The following is a 23,130-nucleotide window of genomic DNA, read 5'->3' on the forward strand; positions in this document are numbered from 1 at the left end:
ATCTGGTCCTGGGTTTTTGGTTTTGGGAGATTTTTTATCACAGCTTCAATTTCAGTGCTTGTCATTGGATTGTTCATAATTTCAATTTCTTCCTGGTTCAGTCTTGAAAGATTGAACTTTTCTAAGAATCTGTCCATTTCTTCTCTTATAATCCTGCATTGTATTCTGCATATAAGCTGCATGTAATCCTGCATGTGTATTCCTGCATTCTCTGTTGTAACCTCTCCTTTTTCATTTCTAATTTTATCTTTTTATTCTTTTCTCTTTTTCTTGATGAGTCTGACTAAAGATTAGTCAATTTTGTTTATCTTCTCAAAGAACCAGCTTTTAGTTTTATTCAGTTCAATCACTCAGTCATGTCCGACTCTTTGTGGCCCCATGAACTGCAGCACACCAGGCCTCCCTGTCCATCACCAACTCCGGGAGTTCACCCAACCTCATGTCCATTGAGTCGGTGATGCCATCCAACCATCTCATCCTCTGTCATCCTCTACTTCTCCCGCCTTCAATCTTTCCCAGCATCAGGGTATTTTCAAATGAGTCAGCTCTTTGCATCAGGTGGTCAAAGTATTGAAGTCTCAGCCTCAACATCAGTCCTTCTGATGAATACCATGAACTTTAGAACACCATGAACATGGAAGGAACAGCCCTTCCAATGAACTTTAGTTTTATTTATCTTTACTATTGTTTCTTTCATTGCCTTTTCAGTTATTTCTGCTCTGACCTTTATGATTTCTTTCCTTCTACTAATTTTGGGGTTTTTTTGTTCTTCTTTTTCCAGTAGTTTTAGGTGTAAAGTTAGGTTGTTTATTCAATGTTTTTCTTGTTTCTTGAGGTAGGATTGTATTGCTATAAACTTCCATCTTAGAACTCCTTTTGCTGCAACCCATAGGTTTTGAGTTGTCATATTTTCATTGTCATTTCTTTCTAGAAAACTTTGATTTCCCTTTTGATTTCTTCAGTAACCTGTTAGTTATTTAGAAATGTATTGTTTAATCTCCCTGTGTTTGAGTTTTTTGCAGTTCGTTTTTCTTGTAATTGATATCTAGTCTCATAGCACTGTGGTCAGAGAAGATGCTTGATACGATTTCAATTTTCTTAAATTTACTGAGGTTTCATTTGTGACCCAAGATGTGATCTATGCTGGAGAATGTTTCATGTGCACTTGAGAAGAAGGTGTATTCTTCTGCATTTGGATGAAATGTCCTGAAGATATCAATGAGATCCATCTCATCTAATGTATCATTTAAGACTTGTGTTTCCTTATTAACTTTCTGTTTTGATGATCTGTCCATTGGTGTGAATGGGGTTTTAAAGTCTCCTACTATTATTGTGTTACTGTCAATTTCTCCTTTTATGTCTGTTAGTGTTTGTCTTATGTATTGAGGTGCTCCTATGTTGGGGTCATAGATATTTACAATTGTTATGTCTTCCTCTTGGATTGATCCCTTGATCATTATGCAGTGTCCTTCCCTATCTCTTATAATCTTTATTTTAAAGTCTATTTCGTCTGATATGAAGATTGCTACTCCAGCTTTATTTTGCATGGAAAATATTTTTCCATCCTCTCACTTTCAGTCTATATGTGTCTTTAGGCATAAAGCAAGTTTCTTGTAGATGGCATATATATGGGTCTTGTTTTTGTATCAATTCAGGCAGTCTGTGTCTTTTGGTCGGAGCGTTTAATCCACTTACATTTAAAGTAATTATTGATATATATGTTCCTATTGCCATTTTCTTAATTGTTTGGGGTTGGTTTTGTAGATCTTTTTCTTCTCTTGTATTTCTTAACTATATAAGTCCCTTTAACATTTGTTGTAAAGCTGGTTTGGTGGTCCTGAATTCGCTTAACTTTTGCTTGTCAGAAAAGCCTTTTATTTCTCCATCAATTTTGAATGAGATCCTTGCCAGGTATAGTAATCTTGGTTGTAGAGTTTTCCCTGTCAGTACTTTAAATATATCCTGCCATTCCCTCTGGCCTGCAGAGTTTCTGCTGAAAGATCAGCTGTTAAATGTATGGGGTTTCCCTTGTGTGTTACTTGTTGCTTTTTCCTTGCTGTTTTTTAATATTCTTTCTTTGTGTTTAGTCTTTGTTAGCTTGATTAGCATATGTCTTGGTGTGTTTCTCCTTGAGTTTATCCTGTGTGGGACTCTTTGTGTCTCTTGGGCTTGATTGACTATTTCATTTTCCATGTTTGGAAATTTTTCAACTATAATCTCTTAAAAAATTTTCTCATACCCTTTCTTTTTCTCTTCTTCTGGGACCCCTATAGTTCAAATTAGGTGTGTTTGATATTGTCCCAGAGGTCTCTGAGACTATCCTCTGTTCTTTTCATTCATTTTACTTTATTCTGCTCTTCAAAAGTTATTTCCACCAGTTTATCTTCCAGCTCACTGATTCATTTTTCTGCTTCAGATATTCTGCTGTTGATTCCATCTAGAGTATTTTGAATTTCAGTAATTGTGTTGTTTGCCTCTGTATGTTTATCCTTTAATTCTTCTAGGTCTTTGTTAATTGATTCTTGTATTTTCCCCATTCTGTTTTCAAGATTTGTGATCATCTTTACTATCATTATTCTGAATTCTTTTTCAGGTAGTTTGCCTATTTCCTCTTCATTTATTTGGACTTCTATGTTTCTAGTTTGTTAGTTCATTTTTGTAGTATTTCTCTGCCTTTTCATCATTTTTTTAAACTTATTGTGTTTGATGTCTTCTTTTCCTAGACTTCAAGGTTGAATTCTTTCTTCCTCTTGGTCTCTGCCCTACTGAGGTTGGTCCAGTGGTTTGTGTAAGCTTCCTATAGGGTGAAATTTGTGCTGAGTTTTTGTTTGTTTGTTTCTCTGATGGGCAAGGCTGAGTGAGGTGGTAATCCTGTCTGCTGATGATTGGGTTTGTATTTCTGCTTTGTTTTGCTAGATGAGGCGTCCTGCACAGGGTGATCCTGGTGGTTGGGTGATGCTGTGTCTTGTATTCAAGTGGTTTCTTTTGTGTGAGTTCTCACTATTTGATACTCCCTAGGATTAATTCTCTGGTAGTCTAGGTTCCTGGAGTCAGTGCTCCCACTCCAAAGGCTCAGAACTTGATCTCTGGTCAGGAACAAAGATTTCACAAGGGGTTTATTATGGCATTAAGTGAGATTAAAACAAACACCAAAAATGAGAAACCAAAGATGGACCGCAGACAAATGGCAGTTACAAAATCAGGCAAATTATAATTAAAAAATGGAATATACAGAATATACACATATACATATACACCCATAAGCAAAATCAAAACAGTCAAACAAAAATAAAGTACAATAGATTGACTCAGTGAACAAAGGAAACCAAAAATTATATCTACCAGTTAAGGACAAAACTAAGTAAAGCACAAATTGGAAAACAAAACTAAAACAAGGGGCCAAGTGGGAAATAAAGCAATGAAAACTAAAATAGCAAATATGTTAAGAGGAAAGGAAAGAAAGAAAAGAAAGAATATATATGCAAAATTAAATAAAGGTAGCTAAAGAAGATTTATATAAATTAAAGATTAATTGCAAGGGGAAAAGAACAGTAGGAAAAGCAAGCAAAGTAGTAAATGTAGAAAAAAAATAGTAGGTTTAAAAAATTAAAAATTAAAATTAAAAAAGAGGGGAAAAAAAGGAAGAACAAAGAAAGAAAGAAAAGAAGACTTCACAAAACTATAAAAGCCCAATGAAGAGGCAGAGTTTTATAACAACAATTAAAAGTGTCACTGAAACAAACAAAAAAAAACTCAAAAGCTTAATTCAACTTCATAATGCCAATAAAATCGACAACTACAACACAGGGTATAAAAAAAAGAAAAGGAAAAAAGAAAAAAATCCAAAAGAATCTACAGAACTAGTCAAGGCATTAGAATAATAAATGTTTCCTCGAGTCACTGTTGTCAGAGTCCTTTCTCTCCCTGGGAGTCACAGTCCACCTCGCCTCCCTAGGATGCCGTCCAACCCTGTGCTGGTCTCTGGACCTGCTGTGGGAATATCTCAGAGTCTAATCTGGTCCTGCTCCTGTGTGTCCTTGTCTCCAATGTCTACAGCTATCAGAACTAGTGCATTTTCTTTTGTGGGAGCTCTCAGTGTCTTTTTATACATTCCACAGACACAGAGTCTGCCTAGCTGACAGTGTGGGTTTAATCTGCAGCTTGTACAGCTGGTGGGAAGGTTTTGGGTCTTCTTCCTTAGCCACACCGCCCCTGGGTTTCAATGTAGTTTTATTTCCACGTCTGCATGTGGATTGTCCATTGGGTTTTGCTCTTGAGGCTGCCCTGGAGGACTTGGGTCTGTCCCAGTGAGGACCTGGTCAACAGCAGCCCTTACCCTGGTATTGCTCCACAATCCCTAAACTCCAGCTCTCAGCTGCTGTGTCTTCTAGGGGACCTGTGTCCCTGTCCAGCGTATGTCTGGCTGTGGCAAGGATTCTCTGATTCTCATTCCATTCAGGCTGCCACAGATCAGCTCTTTCACTCTCAGCCTTAAATGTTTCTCCTCTGACTCAGACTACTGCTCTGATGTGGGGATTGGACCCTTGCTTTAGTTCCCCTACCCGCTGAGGGCAGGTCCAGTTCTAGTAACACTCCTGTTTCCCCCCCTAGTTCCTTCATCCTGCCAAGTTGTGCGTGGTTCTCTATATTGTTTTCCACTTGTCAGGTACTCCTGTCTGCTCACAGTTGGTGTTCTGCGTGCACTTCTGTGTCTGAAGGTGTATTTCTGATGTATCATGGAGAGGGATGTCCTCCTACTCCTCCACCATCTGCTCTCCTTCCCCAGTCACTGCTTTCTTCACCCCCCTAACCAGTCTCCCCCAAACCTGACATGGTTCCACAGGACTGCTAAGATGGTGCATTGCCTGGAAAGGACATTGTCCCCTGGTGTAGCCACATAGGACCATGGACAGGGAAGACTGCCCCAGAAAGCAGCTTCTTGAGTAGCCACTGTCTGATCTAAAGACTTACTCCATTTCAAGGAAAGGGGAATCCTTGCTTTTTCTGGACAGCAGTGTATGTTTTGTGCCATGGAATATTGAATATGTTATTTCTCATTTTCTCCTTCATGGCATTTCCTATTCTTTCACCATGGTTATATTTGAAAAACCAGGGATGGAAAAAATCTCTCTTACCCATAGATTACTGGACCTTAGAAAGTTTCATACAGCACAAGGAAGAGGATGGCATGTCACCAAGAGAGCTTGCAAATCGATCTTTATGCAGCAAACAAAAATCTGTTATCCTACGGGAAGAGTTAAATATTTCCCTGTAGGTTGTAGGGGTTTTTGAAAAGTATGTATAAGATTGTGTGTTTCTGTGTGTGTGTGTGGGGGGGGCGTTGAGTGAGAGAGAGAGATTTGGAGAAAAAAAAAGAAGTAAGCATTGTGTTGGCTATTGTTGGAACATCTTTTGCATCTAGATCTTCATGGTCTTAGGGATAGAACGAGGCACAGGATTCAGCCACCTCCTGTCTCTAGGCTGATTACAACCCCCTTGCCACAGAGATAAATTCAGAAAATCTATGTCTAAGCCAATCAGTGCATATTACTCTAGGCAAGGTAATTACTTCAGAAATAAACTTGAATTGATTCAGACCAATGGTATATGAGGGTCTTTTGGACTAGAATGTTCCTCTTTCTCCTGGTCAAACCTGCAGACCTCATTGCTCTTTCTCCTTTTGGGTGATGTGGAAAGCAAATGAGGCATTTGGTACTTCTGCAGCCTTCTTGACACCATGAGGGGAAAGCACTTAGGAAGAAACTGACACTGTGGAAGATGAAACGCTGAGAAGAAAGGAGAAAGTGTCTTTGATTCTATCATTGAGCCACTGTGGTGCCAAAAATTCAAGTGTTAGAATTGCATATATTATTGCTAAATGCATATCCTTATTTAGCTTTTCACCTGTTTCTTCTTTTTCACCTAACTAAAGTGTACATTCTTCGAGAACAGAACCCATGTCTTACATTTCTATTCCTAGTATACCACCTAACACATAAAAATGCCTTATGAATATTCATTAACTGGATCATTAAGGGATCTGTTTTGACTAGATGAGTTTGACCACTGATATAGCTTGCTCCAAAAATGGTTTAGATATTTCTGCATCCTTATAAAAACAACAAAATTGAAAACAATCCTTTACTAAAGTTAAAGAAAGGTTTATACTTGACTCCAAAATGGGTATTTTTCAACCCACGTGGTTTCCTTTAGGGTGATCTATTTCTTTCTAGAGACCATCTTCAAAGAACTCCCTCAAGGTCTGACTGAGTACCCTGCTGATCTCCATGATAACTAGTATTCATTTAATGACAGTGGTTATACTGTATAATCTGGGCAATAAAATCAGTCATTGAAGATACAAGTTGTTTTTAATTTGATATGTTTCTTCAAGTATCTGAGGATTCATACATTTTTCTTCTACAACTGCAGAACATAAAAAAGCATTGTGTGGTCAAATTAACCATTGTAAAAAAAAAAAAAAAAAAAAAAACTCCAAGTATTTAGGAAATTTTCTCTATGTGTAAATATTGATCTCAACTTGTTTTCCTCCCTCCAGTGAAGCAAGAGATATAGGGTCATGGCCCAATTACAGACCATTTGATTTGCTGAGCTCAGGCTCATAACTGCTCACCAGAAATCCCTGAAGTAAAATTTATCATTATTTTCATCAAGTTGTTTAGAAAGTAAATGTTAAGTGAAATAGTTTCATCATATCTTGCAGCTTGTGCATTTTTTCTTTCCCTAAAATACAAATACTATAGCAGAGATCCAGTCAAATGATATGAAACTTTAAAACAAGTTATTTATTGAGATAACCAAATCTCTTAATAATAAACTCACATTGGATTGAAGTCTGATTATTGTTAACTTTTTTTTAATGGAGTTTAAAGATTCTTAGCTTTCCTTAAATTTGTTCAAGTTTATTTTGTTTTTCCTATTTTTAGTCTACAATTTCATGGGCAGTTACCATCTGTTATGATTCAATGCTGGATCATTATAGAGATTTTTTAATATCACCTGTTTTCTGCTGTTTTTCATGAATCCTTTGTTAATTTTTGAGACAGTTGACTCCTCAGTCTAGAAGCTCTTGTCTTATCATCTGTGTATATGAAGGGCCCCAAAAGGACGAGCATGAAAGAACTCGTTTTTAGTTTTCCTGTTTCTTTTGTTTGTTTTAGCTTCTGAATATTACTCTTTCCTACAAAAGTTCATAAATGACCACAGTTTACTAATATCATAACAAAAATGGTTTTAAAACAAAATATTTTTATAAATTCCTCTCTGAACTTCCGATCCAGTGATTTGAAGTCAGTAATAAGTATGTTTGTATATTATAGTTTTTTTTTTTGGTTTGTTTTTAGTAAAAGGGCTTTGTACCATAGCCTTCTGCTACCAAAAAGATATGATCAACAAGGAAATACTGATTTTCCAAAGACATGATCTTTCTAAACATATTGTTTTATTGTTCTCTTCCTTTTCTCCTTTGTCCCTTTTTTCCCACTCTCTCTTCTTTTCCACTTGTAGAAACAAATGAAGCATATCCAAGAAATCTGTAGTTTAAAGCAAAAGAGGCATAATGTTATATGACTTACTTTGAAAAGTTGAGAACAGCCCACTTGAGAAATCAAGGAAGGCAGAGTGACACTGAATGGAGTAAATTGGGGACCAGAAGGCCAGCCTGTCAGTTTTTAATTATGGTTGTGCTGTTAAACTAGTGTATGATAACCACCCTTTCTTTCTAATTTTATGAAGTACTAGAATTAATATGTGCCAAGCTCGGTACCAAGTGCTATGACTACATGCAAGATAGAAATACAGATTATGTCTGTGATCACCAGGGTTGCATTCCATCATGGATGACCTGCTAGTATTAAATAACAACATGTGGTCAGAGCTATGGACAAGGAGCCCAAGGGTCTGAGAGGAACAATCGTAAGGCAACACTTGCCATTGCAGGGGTCAAGAAAGGCTTTTTAGAGAAAGACAACCTTCAGGATCTAATGCCTGATGATCTGAGGTGATGCTGATGTAATAATAATAGAAATAACGTGCACAATGAATGTAATGTGCTTGAATCATCCCCAAACCATCCCCCCACCCATCCATGGAAACATTGTCCCCCACAAAACTGGTCCCCAGTGTCAAAAAGGTTGGGAACTGCTGCTATTGGAGATAGAATAATAAGTACGAATTTTGCCAGGGAAGCAGGCAGAGAAAGAATACTATGAAAGCAGGAGGACACAGGGCTGGGGAAGACCGAATGAAGTTCAGCATGGATGTGTCACAGAGGAGGCGTTTATCACGGGGGCAGGGGAGCAGGGGAGCCCCATGGCAGAGGTTGGATACACACGGTGGGGAAGGATAAGTAAGCGTAGGCAAGAGGTGGCTGCTGGAAAGAAGGGGAGAGGAAACTTACCAGGGAAATGCAGAGGGATCCTGGTCAGGCCAGAGAATATGAAGACGGTGGGCACCATTTGTGATCATTTGAATCAAGTAAAAGGATCCCTCCAAGAAAGCACATGACCCCTTCCTTGTCTCTGTAGCAACTTCATTTCTGTTTGATTTCACAAGAATAGGAAAGCATCAGAAACAAGCATTAAAAAAACAAAAACAAAGGACATGTAAGTTCCTTGAGACTAATGACTCTGTCAGCTCTGTCCTTTAATTTTGGTACTAAATTTTCCCCACTTACAAAAACAATGAGGTTTGTGCAAACCATGATTAGCTGAGCAGTTCTTGGAATCATAGAATGATAGACTCATAAAGGTAGTGAGCAGATGGTTGAAATCAGACATTTTAGGTGCTTATTTTTTTCAATATTAAAACCGTCATGTGTTAACATGTTAGTACATTTTGGTAGTCATAGAAAAGTGGGAGAAAAAATATTCATGCTATTCCATTATCATTGTTGGATTATGCTTCTGGAATATGCCTTTAATAAAATAGATATGCTTTAAATACAGGCTTCTAAATTTGTTTCTTTTAACATTATGTCATACTTAGTTGTCCATGGTACTACAAATCCCTTTTATCTTAATGACAGTGGAGTGTACCATAACATGTGTGTGTGTGTGTGTGTGTGTATGTGTGTGTGAACTGTTTCCCTACAGATTTTACATTTGGGTTTTTTACATTACAATAAACGATTTTAGTGTTATCTAGTTGGTTGATTGATTTAACAGGTAATTTATGTTAAACATTGTGTTAAGTGCTGTGTACATACCATGATTTTTAAGAAACAAAAATTGATTTTAAGGGGTATACCTTTTTTGTCAAAAAGTCCTTTTCATATTTAGGATGAATTTCCAAATGTGGAGGGAAAACATATGGACATAGTAAAGACTCTTAAAAGGGTCTACCAGTTCTTCCAAAATATATATGAAAGAAATATATTTCTTGTCATGAAATCCAGATTGTTTACATTATGACTGACATCAAACCAACTGGAACTGGGATAAGTGGTGATGAGGGGAATGAGAATATTGATAGAAGCCCAAATAGCTTGATAATGATTAGATAATGTTGGCTTTGGGTGTCAAGAGATGCAATGGCTCAAACAGGGGCGTCTGAGTTCATTGTCTTTTCTTTTCATTGCTCTCTTTTTTCTATCATTGCTTCACTCAAGCAGGCTCTGTCCATTCATGAGCACAGATATTCCAGGTTTCCTCCTCCTTAAGTGTAGCAATAATAGAGCTATTTCTGCATTTCAAAGGTTTTACCAAATGTCCCACATTCAACTTTTATTGACTTGGCTTGGTCCTTGTTGATTTTGGAACAGACCTCAGTGCCATAAGAATTACATACTGATCGACAAAGCTTGGATATCTCACCTTACTCAAAAAACGTGACTGAACACCTGAGAGGAGTTTGTGTCATAATTGAAACAAGGATGCTCTCTTCAGAAGAAGGAGTAGGTACTGGACATGCAAACCTGACATCCACTGAAATTGGTAATACCATGTGTTAAATAGATGAGAAAACCAAACAGAGGAGGTAAAATCACTCAACGTCATCCTGCTAATTAGGCACAGATCTGAGAACAGGGCCCAAATCCATGAGCTCAGACTTCAGTGCTATTTGGACAATGTTGCCTTTCCTATGTTCATTATCAACAAATAATTGGGTATCTATCATATATAAGGTCCTGCTTTTTAAAATAGCTTAAATTTTAGTTGGAAAACAATAAGCTGCTTTGTTGTTTTTGTTCAATGGCTAAGACATGTCTAACTCTTTACAATCCCATGGAAAACAGCACACCAGGCATCCCTGTCCTTCACTATCTCCCAGAGTTTGCCCAAACTCATGTTCATTGAGTTAGTGATGCCATCCAACCATCTCATCCTCTGTCACCCTCTTCTTCTCCTGCCTTAATCTTTCCCAGCATCAGGGTCTTTTCCAGTTAGTTGGCTCTTCACATCAGGTGGCCAAAGTATTGTGGTTTCAGCTTCAACCTCCATTCTTCCAATGAATGTACAGGATTGACTTCCTTTAGGATTGACTGGCTTGAACTCCTTGCAGTCCAAGGGATTCTCAGAAGTCTTCTCCAGCACAACAATTCCAAAGCATCAATTCTTTGGCATTCAGCCTTCTTTATGGTCCAACTCTTACATCTGTACACGACTACTGAAAAAACTGTAGCTTTGACTATATGCACCTTTATGGACAAAGTGATATCTCTGCTTTTCAATATGCTGTCTAGGTTTGTCATAGCTCTTTTTCCAAGGAGCAAACATCTTATAATTTCATGTCTGCAATGAATTTGAAGCCCAAGAATATAAAATCTGTCACTGTTTAAGCTTTTTCCCCTTCTATTTGCCATGAGGTGATGGGACCAGATGCCATCATCTTCATTTTTCAAATGTTGAGTTTTAAGCCATCTTTTTCACTCTCCCCTTTTACCTTCATCAACAGGCTGTTTAGTTCCTCTTTGCTTTCTATCATAAGGGTGGTATCATCTGAATATCTGAGGTTATTGGTATTTCTCCCAGCGATCTTGATTCCAGCTTATGCTTCATCCAGCCCAGCATTTCACAAGATGTACTCTACATAGAAGTTAAATAAGCAGGGTGACAATATGTAGCCTTGACACACTCCTTTCCCAAATTTGAATCAGTCCATTGTTCCATGTCCATTCTAACTGTTGCCTCTTGGCCTGCATATAGGTTTCTCAGGGGGCAGATAAGGTAGTCTGGTGTTCCCATCTCTTTAAGAATTTTCCAGTTTGTTGTGATCCACACAGTCAAAGGCTTTAGTGTAGTCAATGAAGCAGAAGTAGGTGTTTTTCTGAAATTCCCTTGTTTTGTCTGTGAGCCAACGGATGTTGGCAATTTAGTCTCTGTTTCCTCTGGCTTTTCTAAATCCAACTTGTAAATCTGATAGTTGTCAGTTCATGTACTATTAAAACCTAGCTTGAAGGATTTTGAGAATTACCTTGCTAGCATGTGAAATGAGTATAATTTTATGCTAGTTTGAACATTCTTTGGCATTGCCCTTTTTTGGGATTGGAATGAAAACTGACCTTTTCCAGTCCTGTGGCCACTGCTGCATTTCCCAAATTTGTTGACATACTTAGTGCAGCACTTTAACAGCATCCTGTTTTAGTATTTGAAATAGCTCAGCTGGAATTCCATCACCTCTACTTGCTTTGTTCAGTGATACTTCCCTAAGGCCCACTTGACTTCACACTCCTGGATGTCCAAGAAGGGTATCGAAGTTTCATACCCCAGGAAGCAGAGGTTTTCTTGCAGAAAGTCACATCTTTCTGGGACTGTGCAGGCAAGAAAGTTGGAGAAGGATGAAGAATGGTTCAAGTGAAGGAAGTGGGTGACCGAAGGCCCAGACTAGGAAGGTGCTGAATCTGAAAGCTGTCCCATCTGGCCAGATTTGCTATGAGGTGCCCCATCCTGAAAGGGAGGCTGTGGAGGAGAGCTGGGGATGAGGAGCCAGCTCTCTAACGAGCTGAGCTTTATAAGAGAGATTCATGTTAGTGACGCAACCAGTTGGTATTTGAGAATGTTTATTCTCAGAGGAGTAGAGAGAAGAAATTGCATGGGAGGAACCTCAGAGCAGAGAAATGGGGCCTGGGTAAGAGGATCCAGGCTACAGTCTCTACAGTCTGAGCCGGCTGGCAGGGAGGGGCAGAGAGCAGGGCTGTGCCAGGGCCCACACATCACTTCCAGCGCCTGAAGCGCCAGGCCTCTGTGCAGTCCGCCTAAAGAGTGGCACATACTTCTTTCAGTGTCCCTATCTGTCCCTCCAACAGGAACATATGCCATGAGGTCAGAGCAGAGTCAGGTGTCCTTCCTTATTGGCTGCACACCTGGAAAACAGATTTGTGACAATTTCCTGTCTCCCTTCTTTCTCATGAAATGAAACATCATTTGTTCAGAGAGGCCAAGTGCCCACAATGCTTCTTCTTGCAGATTTCCTTGCAGTCTATGTGACCCTGTGATGTATTCTAGCCAGGGAGAGGTCCGTCTACTAGGTGGAGTCAAAAAGAGAAAAAGAGCCAGGAAAAAAAAAAAAAAGCCACACATTTTGTTCCCTCTGCTCTTGAGGCTCCTTCCTTTCTATAAAGTGCACACACTGCCTAGAGGTGGAACAGCCACCTTAAGACCTGGAAACAAAACCCCAGTGGTGATGGTGATGATGACGGAGAAAGAAGAAAAGGGAAGTGGAGTCACTGCTGACTTAATGAAACTGCCTCACCAGTCCTCTATCTCCTTGCCAGGGTGGCTCTAATTTGAGAAAAATCAGCATTTGTTTGAATAAACCCCTGCAGTCGGTTTCTTTGACATTCAGCTGAAAACAGCCATAAGTAAACCAGCCATTTTCTTTGCCATTTAGCAGAGCCCTCTGGTGTTCCTTTTTATTTTATTTTTTATTGAAGTAGTGTGTGTGTGTGTGTGTGTGTGTGTGTGTTTAGTCCCTTAGTCATGTCCGACTCTTTGTGACCCCGTGGACTGTAGCCCACCAGGCTTCTCTGTTCATGGAATTCTCCAGGCAAGAATACTGGAATGAGTTGCTATTCCCTTCTCCAGGAGACCTTCCCAGCTCAGGGATCGAACAAACCCAGGTCTCCCACATTGTGGGCAGATTCTTTACCATCTGAGCCACCAGGAAAGCCCATTAGCTCTTCCCATTGAAGGAGGATAATGAATGATCTCTCATTGAACACATGGAGATCCACTTCAGTTTTCCGGGCAGAGCTTTGTAAGTTATACATTCAGGGTGATAGCCTCAGGGTCCTCTGTGAAGCTGGGTTAATCTGTTTCCAGAAGTATTTGTAGAATCATTCAGTCCCTTTCAGAGCTCTGGCCGTTAACAGTTTTCACTGTCACAAAGGGAGAATCAAAGCAAGTTTGATTTATTCTGGTAAATAAACTCTCTCATTTCCACAAAATAATAATGAGGAAAAAAGGAAGACAAGGCTTAACTCACCAATTAAAATTGACCTGTTGTTCAGTCCTGTAGACAGGCTGTTTCAAATACCTAGTCTTATCCTTGGAGTGTTACACACCCTGCATGAAGCCTCTGGCCCCCCACCTTACCTAATCCAGGACAGAACAGGATACATGTGTACCACTCTTCACTCAGTCACATGGTTTTTGTTTCGCTAAACACTTACTAAGTGCCTGTACTAGTTGCTCACATTGAACTGACTTAGAAATCAAAGATGAAAAAGTCCACATCCCTGACTCCAAGGAAGGGGCAGTGTTCCAGGAGGGGGCACATTTAACAAGCCACCCTTTACACAGACCCCTGCACAGTGCAGCAGGACAGGGAGGAGAGGTGGGAAGTCCTAGTTGGAGATTAGCAAAGTGTCCATAGAGGATATGGCGCTTGAGTGAGTCCTGTGTGTGCCTCAGTGTTTGCCAGAGGGACAGAGAAGAATGTTCACATGAGGGCAGAGAGCCACCCAGTCGGGAATCGAACATGGCACGTGAGGAAGGAGCTGAGTCTGCTTGGATGGAGATGAGGAGCCACAGACACAGGAAACAGGGACATGATCAAATTCAAATCTAGGTGTTAGAGGATCATTCTAGGACTTACCTGGTGGTCCATGCTTAGAACTCCATGCTTCCAATGCAGGGGGCATGTGTTTGATCTCTGTTCAGGAAACTAAGACCCCACATGTTGTTGTTGATTTGTTGTTCAGTCATATCCAACTCTCTGAGAACCTATAGACTGAAGCCCACCAGGCTGCTCTATCCATGGGATTTCCCAGGTAAGAATACTAGCATGGGTTGTCATTTCCTTCTTCAGGGGATGTTCCCAACCCAGGAATCAAACCCACTTCTCCTGCATTGGCAGACAAATTCCTTTCTCACTGAGCCACCAGAGAAGCCCCAAGATCCCACATGCCACGGAGCAAAGAAAAAGAGAAGGATCATTCTAGAAGCACTGACATGGATAGGCATGAGATCTCTCACTGGGCAAAGAGAAATGATTTATTTTTGCTACCCAAGTTTGAGATCATGAGACCTTAAACTTCCAAAAGTAGAAGTTATGTGTCTGAAAATAAGAGCAAATTGTTAAAATATGAAGGGCATAAATGAAGAAACCTTAGCTAATGATGAGAAGCAGGAGTTAAGAAAAAGGCAGTTCCAAGAATAAGTACCAAATTTCCTTTTGGAATGCTAAATTGATTGTGATTCTCTTCTCTGAAACTGGAGATAGAGAGGAAGGAGTAGGTTTGAGGGAGGAAGGTTTTCAACCTGGCTTTAGACTGGGCATGGATGTGGTTGTGCAGAGGTGCATTCGGAGGGAGACAGAGTTGCCTTCAAGCCCCAGTTCTGTGGGGTGGGAGCTCTGTGGCCTTGCTTCTTCCCTTCACCTTCCTGAGCAGTGATTCCATCTCTCAAAGGAGCACCATCATTTATTCCTTGTAGAAGCAGTTTTCCAAAACTGCATGTAAGAGCCTAACTGTGTCTCACTCACTTATGGTTGTTACCATCATTACCTTGATGATGAAGTTCCAACATGAAATCCAGGTGAAATTCTTCAGTGGTTGTTGGAGAGCAGAGATATATTAGTGCATCTGTGTTTCTGTAGTCCTGGCATCAAATAAATGTTTGTTAAATTTAAGTGGATCTAATAACAAGAGGGATGTGGTGAAGGGCAGGAAAGGACACACATCTGCAAGGAAGGAAATATTAATTAATAAATTGCTTTGTGCTGGGCAAGTTTATATGCATTTTATGATTTTAGTTTTGTTTGAACCCAATGCTTTTGTGCTGTATTCAACTAATAAGAGAATTAACATTCAGGAATATTCATTGTATTACTCTCTAAAAATGTGTTACTATATCTCTGATCAATAACATTAGGATGACAAAAGACATATTATGTGTCTTTGGTGTATATTGTGTTAAGGGGCTTTCCCAAGGTTATACAGCCAGCAGGCCCTTAGTAGGAATTGAGTCCTTATTGACAACAAAGCCAAGCTGACAGTCACCATGCTGGTAGGCGTACTTTCCCCCTTCTCTATTCTTCCTTTGCTCATTTGCCACCAAACCCTTTGATGGGAAGTTATGCAATCAGACTGGTCCGATGTGCACGGTGGCATACGGTCCTGGGAGAGGTAAAAATAACACAGGCTTGTGACGGAGCTGTCAGCACCCGGTCACAGGTATGGTGGCAAGTGCAAGCATAATTTTTAAGAGGCCTAGGAAGAGTGTAGTCTTTATTCTGGAAAATAAACCAAATAAGGTTTTTTAAAAAACATGGTGGTTCCTTCATCCAGTAATAACTGCCCTGCAGGCCGTGTGTCTCTCCTTCCCGCTTAGGGGACTGCATCTCTGATGCTCTTGGCTTCAGCTGTAGCAGGAGCCAACAGCCAAGCCCTCTCTCTGCCCTCTGCCCTCTGCTGAGTGAGCGGGTGAGCTCGCTGCAATGCGGGAGCCAGTGGTCAAGTGAGCGCTTTTTTTTTGTTTTTAATATTATGTGTCACTCCCTTTATCACATTTTTACCTGTATGTCCTCACAGACTGGTAAATGGCAGCAACCTGTGACCTTCCTTTGAAGATCCAGAAAGCAGGACGGACATGCAGCTATTCAGGTGCCAGAGCCCACCCTGGCAGCCTCCGTGCACAAGGGGCCTTCAGTGACCCCCATCACATGGTCACCACGGGGGTGTGGACAGAACTAGTCCACTGCCGGTGACTCTGCCTCAGTCTTGAGTGAAGCCCCTGAATTTGCGTTTTTAACAAATAAACACATATGCTAAGACAGGCCTTTCAGAGACTACATTTTGACAAATGCTGACCTACCATCCTCTCGGATCTCCCTAAGTTTTATAGAAAGCTGATTTTCCAAAGAACTTTAGTTTTTAATTCTCGTTCCTCCTGTGTAACCCTAAGCAGTGGAATCAGCCTCTTGACTCTGTCTCTCCATCTGTAGGAGCAGCTAAGCATTGTCTACACAAAATCCAACGCTTTGTTTCTTATTTATAAACAAAAGCATGCATCACTTGTATATTATATTCAGTCTATAATGCATTTCTCAACAAACTCGTTATTTTTGATGATAACCAAAATAAACAAACTGCCAGACAGGTCCTCTTTCCAGAGGGCACAAATAGGAAAACAAGGCTTGGAGATTTAAGAACAGCTGGTAAGGGCAGGACCTCTCTTAAGCCTGTATCTTCTGACTTCAGATCCAATTCTCACTTTGTTACATTCTCTGTCACCAGAAGCTTTTTCAAAATTCTTACCCCAGATGTTTTTAACTAAGCAAAGGCATGAGTGTTCTTGCAGTGCCCCAGGAAGCTTTGGTCAATCTCAGGGGAAAACTCTGGAATGTTTTCTCTATTCTTCATAGTAAAGCACCTGACTTCTACAGAATGTTATGTAGACATTGTTAGGTTTATCATTTGGGCATCTTGGGAGCCAAGTTTGACCAAAGTATAACTTCTGCTCTAATTCCAATCAATCTCCTCCCAAAACACATCTTGAATGTGGGTTCCCATGACAGGATTAATTTAAGAGTTTTCCTGGCTAGGAACATATTTGTTTTTAATTTAATATAGAACCCCAGAGATTACAGTTGACCAAAACATCGCCATGAACCTCTTTCCCCTGCCTTGTAAATCACAAAAATGTAAAGATTATCTCCATATGATTTATACTAAAATAAATTAAGTTCTGAGGTGGTTTTACAGATATAGAAGTATTTATTAACAATTTGGTTCTTATACATAATATGTTGAAAAAGCATATTCCCCAGTCTTTTTATCTTCTGTATCTCTGAACGCTGAAGTAAAAAAGTGTATTAAGGAATGTGAATATAAAGGAAACTATGGATTTAAGGATTTTATTGTCCCAAGTTTGTTCTTACACAACTGAAACAGAAAATAAAGAAGTGCTTTGAAAAAGAAGGGATATTCAGCTATAATAAAAGTAAGTAAACTAAATAAATTAGACATAGCTCCTCTGTTTGATGGAAAAAAAAGAAAACAAGAATCTTTCCTTAGATATTTACATTTTCTTTTTCAAGAGAAAAGACCAAATGTTTAGTTTCCAAATTGCTAAGTCCAAGTAAGAGAAAGAAGCTAGCTCCAAGGAAAATTACAATATATCACTCGATTTTTCCAATCAAAATCTGGGCCAAAATGGAATTGCAGGCAGGCTTCTATTCTACAAGCTATCTAAAATAAATAAAAAATGTATTAAAAACTTCATGATGCAAGTCTGCAGGAAAAGTAAGAGGTGGGGAGATGGAGGGCATTTAGTCCCCAAATCATAGTGTGAAATTCAGAATAAACTAGTTGTCTCACTTAGGGATAATTGAATAAAACTCACACAAACACAGTTTACCCTTAATCAATGGGCTGTGGATCCATGAACTGGCTCAATTCTAAAAAGTGGGTGAAAGGTTGTGAATTACTACTATGGAAGTCCTGGTAGACTTCTGCCCACTTATGCTGGATTCTCTGCCTATGATTCAGCTCAAACAGTAATCTTCTAGGCTGCTTACTGGGTATTATTCGAGCCAGCAAATTCTAAGCATCAATATTCTGTTTCTAAACGGGGGTGGTATGTAGGAGACTGTCCCAAGTAGGTGCAGAAAATATGAGAAAATTGCATGAGCAAGTGTCCCAGACCCACTCTTGCTGCTTTGTGGTCTTGTCCTCAGTTCCCATCTGTGACTTAGTGGGAAATTCCTCATGACCAGTATAACTTAGTTATCCAAGGAGGGGAAAGTTCAGGCATAGTTTTCTGTTGTTGTTCTTGAGCATGATAAGTTGTGGTTGACTAGAAGTAGGTGTAATGTTTTATAGGCCATTCAAAAAGGTCTTTGTTAGATGTCTGTGAAATGAGTTTCCCAGTAGCAATCATTATGGGCATATATCCGGTAGTCCATGTTGTTTTGTAGAAAAATAATTTGAGGTATGCATTTATACCAGATAAGGAACATTGGGTAATGTTTTTGGCCAGTTAAAAAGAATAAGGTCGGTGACAAAGTGATCTTTTGAAATGGTGTTGGGATGGGCACATAATGTATCCGTAGTCTTTGTGGTTCGTGAATGCCCACAAGGGGCACCAACTGCAGAGGACGCTCTCAACAGTCTGATGATGAAGAGAACCTCCCTCTCTACCAAGAACAGTGATGCTCAGTGAATGCCATAAATAGGCTCACCTGTGGAAAATTACCCTCTTCAGGGCTGATATGGATGCAGCTTTATTGTTTAGTCACTCAGTTGTGTCTGACATTTTGTGCATCGGACCGCAGCACGCCAGGCTTCCCTGTCCTTCACCATCACCCGGAGCTAGCTCAGTCTCATGTCTGCTGAGTCGGTGATTCCACCCAACCATCTCGTCCTCTGTTGTGCTCTTCTCCTCCTTCCTCCTGCCTTCAGTCTTTTCCAGGGTCAAGGTACTTTTCAATGACTCAGCTCTTCACATCAGATAGCCAAGGATTGGGGCTTCGGCTTCAGCATCAGTCCTTCCAATGAATATTCAGAGTTCATATCCTTTAGGATTGACTGGTTTGGTATCCTTGCAGTCCAAGGGACTTTCAAGAGTCTCCTCCAACACCACAGTTTGATAGCATCAATTCTTCAGTGCTCAGCGTTCTTTATGGTCCAACAGCTACATCCATACATGACTACTGGGAAAACCACAGTTTTGACTATACGTAACTCTGTTGGAAAAGTTATGTCTCTGCTTTTTAATACGCTGTCTAGGTTTATCAGCTTTTCTTGCAAGGAGCAAGCATCTTTTAATTTCACGGCTGCAGTCACTGTCCACAATTTTGTAGGCCAAGAAAATGAAGTCTGTCACTATTTCCATTGTTTCCCTATCTGTTTGCCATGAAGTGAGGGAACTGGATGTCATGATCTTAGTTTTTTGAATATTGAGTTTTAAGTTAGCTTTTTCACTGTCCTCTTTCAACTTCATCAAGAGGCCTTTTAGTTTCTCTTTGCTTTCTGCCATAAGGATGGTATCATCTGCATAGCTAGAGTTACTAATATTTCTCCCAGCAATCTTGATTCCAGCTTGTGCTTCATCCAGTCACTCTAGCATTTCTCATGATGTACTCTGCAATTAAGCAGAGGTACAATATATAGGCTTGATGTACTCCTTTCCAAAATTTGAATCAGTCCATTAGTCCATTTCTGGTTCTAACTTTTGCTTCTTGAGCTACATATAGGTTTCTCAGGAGGCAGGTAAGGTGTCCTGGTATTCCCATCTTTTGAAGATTTTTTCACAGTTTGTTGTGATCTGTACAGTGAATAGCTTTAGCATAGTCAATGAAACAGAAGTAGATGATTTTTGGAATTCTCTAGCTTTTTCTGTGATCCAATGGATGTTGGCAATTTGATCTCTGATTCCTCTGCCTTTTCTAAATCTAGCTTGTACATCTGGAAGTTCTCAGTTCATGTACTGCTGAAGCCAAGCTTGAAGGATTTTGAGCATTAACTTGCTAGCAGGTGAAATGAGTGCAAATGTGCAGTAGTATGAACATCCTTTGCCATTGTCCTTCTTAGGGATTGTAATGAAAACACTTTTTCGAGTCCTGTGGCCACTGCTGAGTTTTCCAAATTTCCTGGTGTATTGAGTTCAGCATTTTCACAGCATCATCTTTTAAGATTTGAAATGGCTCAGCTGTAATTCCATCACCTCCACTAGCTTTGTTTGCAGTGAGTCTTCCTGAGGCCCACCTGACTTTGCACTTCAGGATGTCTGGATCTAGGTGAGTGATCACACCATCATGATTATCCAGGCCATTAAGATCTTTTTTATATATTTGATCTGTGCATTCTTGCCACCTCTTCTTAATATCTTCTGCTTCTGTTAGGTCAATACCATTTTTGTCCTTTAGTTTGCCCATCTTTGCATGAAATGTTCCCTTGGTATCTATAATTTTCTTGAAGAGATCTCTAGTGTTTCCCATTTTATTGTTTTCCTGTTTCCTTGCATCGTTCACTTAAGAAGGCTTTCTGATATCTCCTTGCTCTTCTTTGAAACTCTGTGTTCAGATGGATATATCTTTCCTTGTCTCCTTTGCCTTTTGCTTCTCTTCTTTTCTCAGCTATTTGTAAGCCTTCTTCAGACAACCATTTTCCCTTTTTGCATTTCTTTTTCTTGTGGATGGTTTTGATCAGTGCCCCATGTACACTGTTACAAACCTCTGTCCATAGTTCTTCAGATACTCTATCTTCAGATCTAATCTTTTGAATCTATTTGTCACTTCTGCTGTGTGATCATAAGGGATTTGACTTAGGTCATACCTGAATGTTCTGGGGGTTTTCCCTTCTTTCTTCAATTTCAGTCTGAATTTGGCAATAAGGATTTCATGATCTGAGCCACAGTCAGCCCCTGGTTTTGTTTTTGCTGATTGTATAGAGCTTCTCCATATTCGGCTGCAAAGAATGTATCAATCTGGTTTCCATATTGACCATGTGGTGATTCACACTTTGAAGGCCAGTATGATTTGATTACAGAACTTCCACAGGGCTGAGGAAATAGAGACTCCAGGAGGGCACAAACAAAACCATCTGCACACCAGGACCCAGGGGAAAGGAGCAAGAGACTAAGACAGACTTGCCTGTGAATATTTGGGAGTTTCCCAGGGAGACTTGAGGATTATCAGGAGAGATCAGTTATTATCCACTCATCTAGTGGCAAGTATATTACTTTGATTACACCCCCTTTCCACCATGAGGACAGCAAATTTGTCCTTATGGAAATGGGTGCATATCACATTTAAGAAATTTGCTTTCCTTGTCTGCATGGCTTCTGCTAGCATTGCTTGACCCCTTTAAAGATTTCTCCATTGTGGTATTTTGTGCAAAATTATCCTGCTAAGGAATTTACAAAATATCTGCTTCCTGCCCTTTCTACAAGGGATAAAACCATAGTTCATCAGTGTAAGAGCTAAGATTGCTTCCCAGCCATTTAACACTTCTCTTACCGCTGAACAGGGGGCAGAGATTGATTTCTGTTATGGAAGTTGGCTGCTGCTTTACAAAGTGAGTAAAGAGTTTTACATCTGAAATCTACTATTCTTTGGAGAAACTTAACAGTCCCATGACCATGGAAGGCTGTGGCAAAACAAGATAGAGTCTACAAATTCAGGGACTTCTGGGAGTAGGAGAAAAATTCCTTTGAGTAACAAAGGCTGATTAAAATTTAGCCTTGAAGTTAAGATTGAATCAAGGCTAAAGCTGTTTATTCCCATTATTAAAACCCCTTGAAACAAAGTTTGATATAGTTCCACGTACTTTGGCATCTAGTATTACTGCTTAAGGTTTTCAAAATTTATTATATTAATGATTTTTAAAGAATTGAATGAGGCTTGAAAAGTTCATCCAATTCAGAGAATATAAAGAAATACTATGTTGTAAAAAAAAAAAAAAAAAGGCAGGAAATTAACATGTGATACAGTATTATTAACTAAAGTACAGAGTTTCTTCAAATTTCACAAAATTTTATGCTAGTGTCCATTATTTGTTTTCATACCTTATTCAGGATCCCACGTTGTATTTAGTTGCACTGAGCAGCTTCAACTGCATGCAATAAATTCTGGTGAATTCTCTTCTCATTTTTATTCTGTAACAAATATTTTCTAATTTTCCTTGTTATGGCTTTTAGATACACTCATAGTTTAAAAGTGAACATTTAATTTCCAAATACTTGGGGTTTTGAAAGTATCTTTGATATTGATTTCTCATTTTGATATTAATTTCTCATTTAAATGCTCTCTCCTCTGTGTGTGTGTTTTTTTTTTCCCAGCCCTCTAGCTTTATTGAGGCTTTCAAAGGCTAAGTCAAAGATCTCTCTTGATAAATATGTGGATTATTTTCAAGTACCTTTTGATTAGGTTTCCCTGGTGGCTCAGACATTAAAATTTTGCCTGCAATATGGGAGACCGGGGTTCGATCCCTGGGTTGGGAAGATCCCCTGGAGCAGGGCATGGCCACCCACTCCAGTATTCTTGCTGGAGAATCCCCATGGACAGAGGAGCCTGGCAGGCTGCAGTTCCTGGGGTCACAAAGAGTCGGACATGACTGAGTGACTAAGCACAGCACAGTACCTCTTTTGATGTTGATTTCTAACATAATTCTACATTAATAAGAGAACAGACTCTGTTTGACTTCAATACCTTTAGACCATGAAATTTTGCACTTTGTTTTATGTCCTTGGATATGTTTCAGTGTCTCCTATTTTATAGTCTATGGGAACTTGAATAGAATTTGTATCCTACTGTTGTGTGAAAATTGTATAAATCTTAATCATATTGAACTGGTTCATAGTGCTTTTCAACTCTACTATATCCTTCTACTTTTATGTATATTCCTTCTATTAATTTTTGCACATTTGATATTGAAATTCCAACTAAAACTCTTAATTTATCTACTTAAAAAATAATTGTAGTAGTATAGTTGAACTTTATGTTACTTTCTTCTGTATTTTTCAATTCTCCTGTAAATGTATTATCTTACTTTCATAGTTTAAAAAAGGAAGAGAAAAAAAATAAACAAACCTTGAATGGATTAAGATAGCACACAGTAAATCCTTTCAATTGGATAAACCAGTTCAGGGAAAAGAGATAAAAGGTATGGATCACCCACCTTGGCCTGATTGCCTAAGGCTTGTAATTAAGTTGAGAAAAAGAAAGCAT

The 23,130-nt window shown here is 39.4% G+C and overlaps 1 protein-coding gene across 1 annotated transcript in view; it reads left to right on the forward strand.

Moving 5' to 3' along the window:
* The window catches only part of LOC122432292 (translation initiation factor IF-2-like), a 272,066-nt gene that overhangs the window by 225,462 nt on the left and 23,474 nt on the right, over positions 1-23,130 (forward strand). The window lies entirely within an intron of this gene.

This window comes from Cervus canadensis, chromosome 31 (genome assembly GCF_019320065.1).
Source record: "Cervus canadensis isolate Bull #8, Minnesota chromosome 31, ASM1932006v1, whole genome shotgun sequence".
NCBI classification, from domain to species: Eukaryota; Metazoa; Chordata; class Mammalia; order Artiodactyla; family Cervidae; genus Cervus; species Cervus canadensis.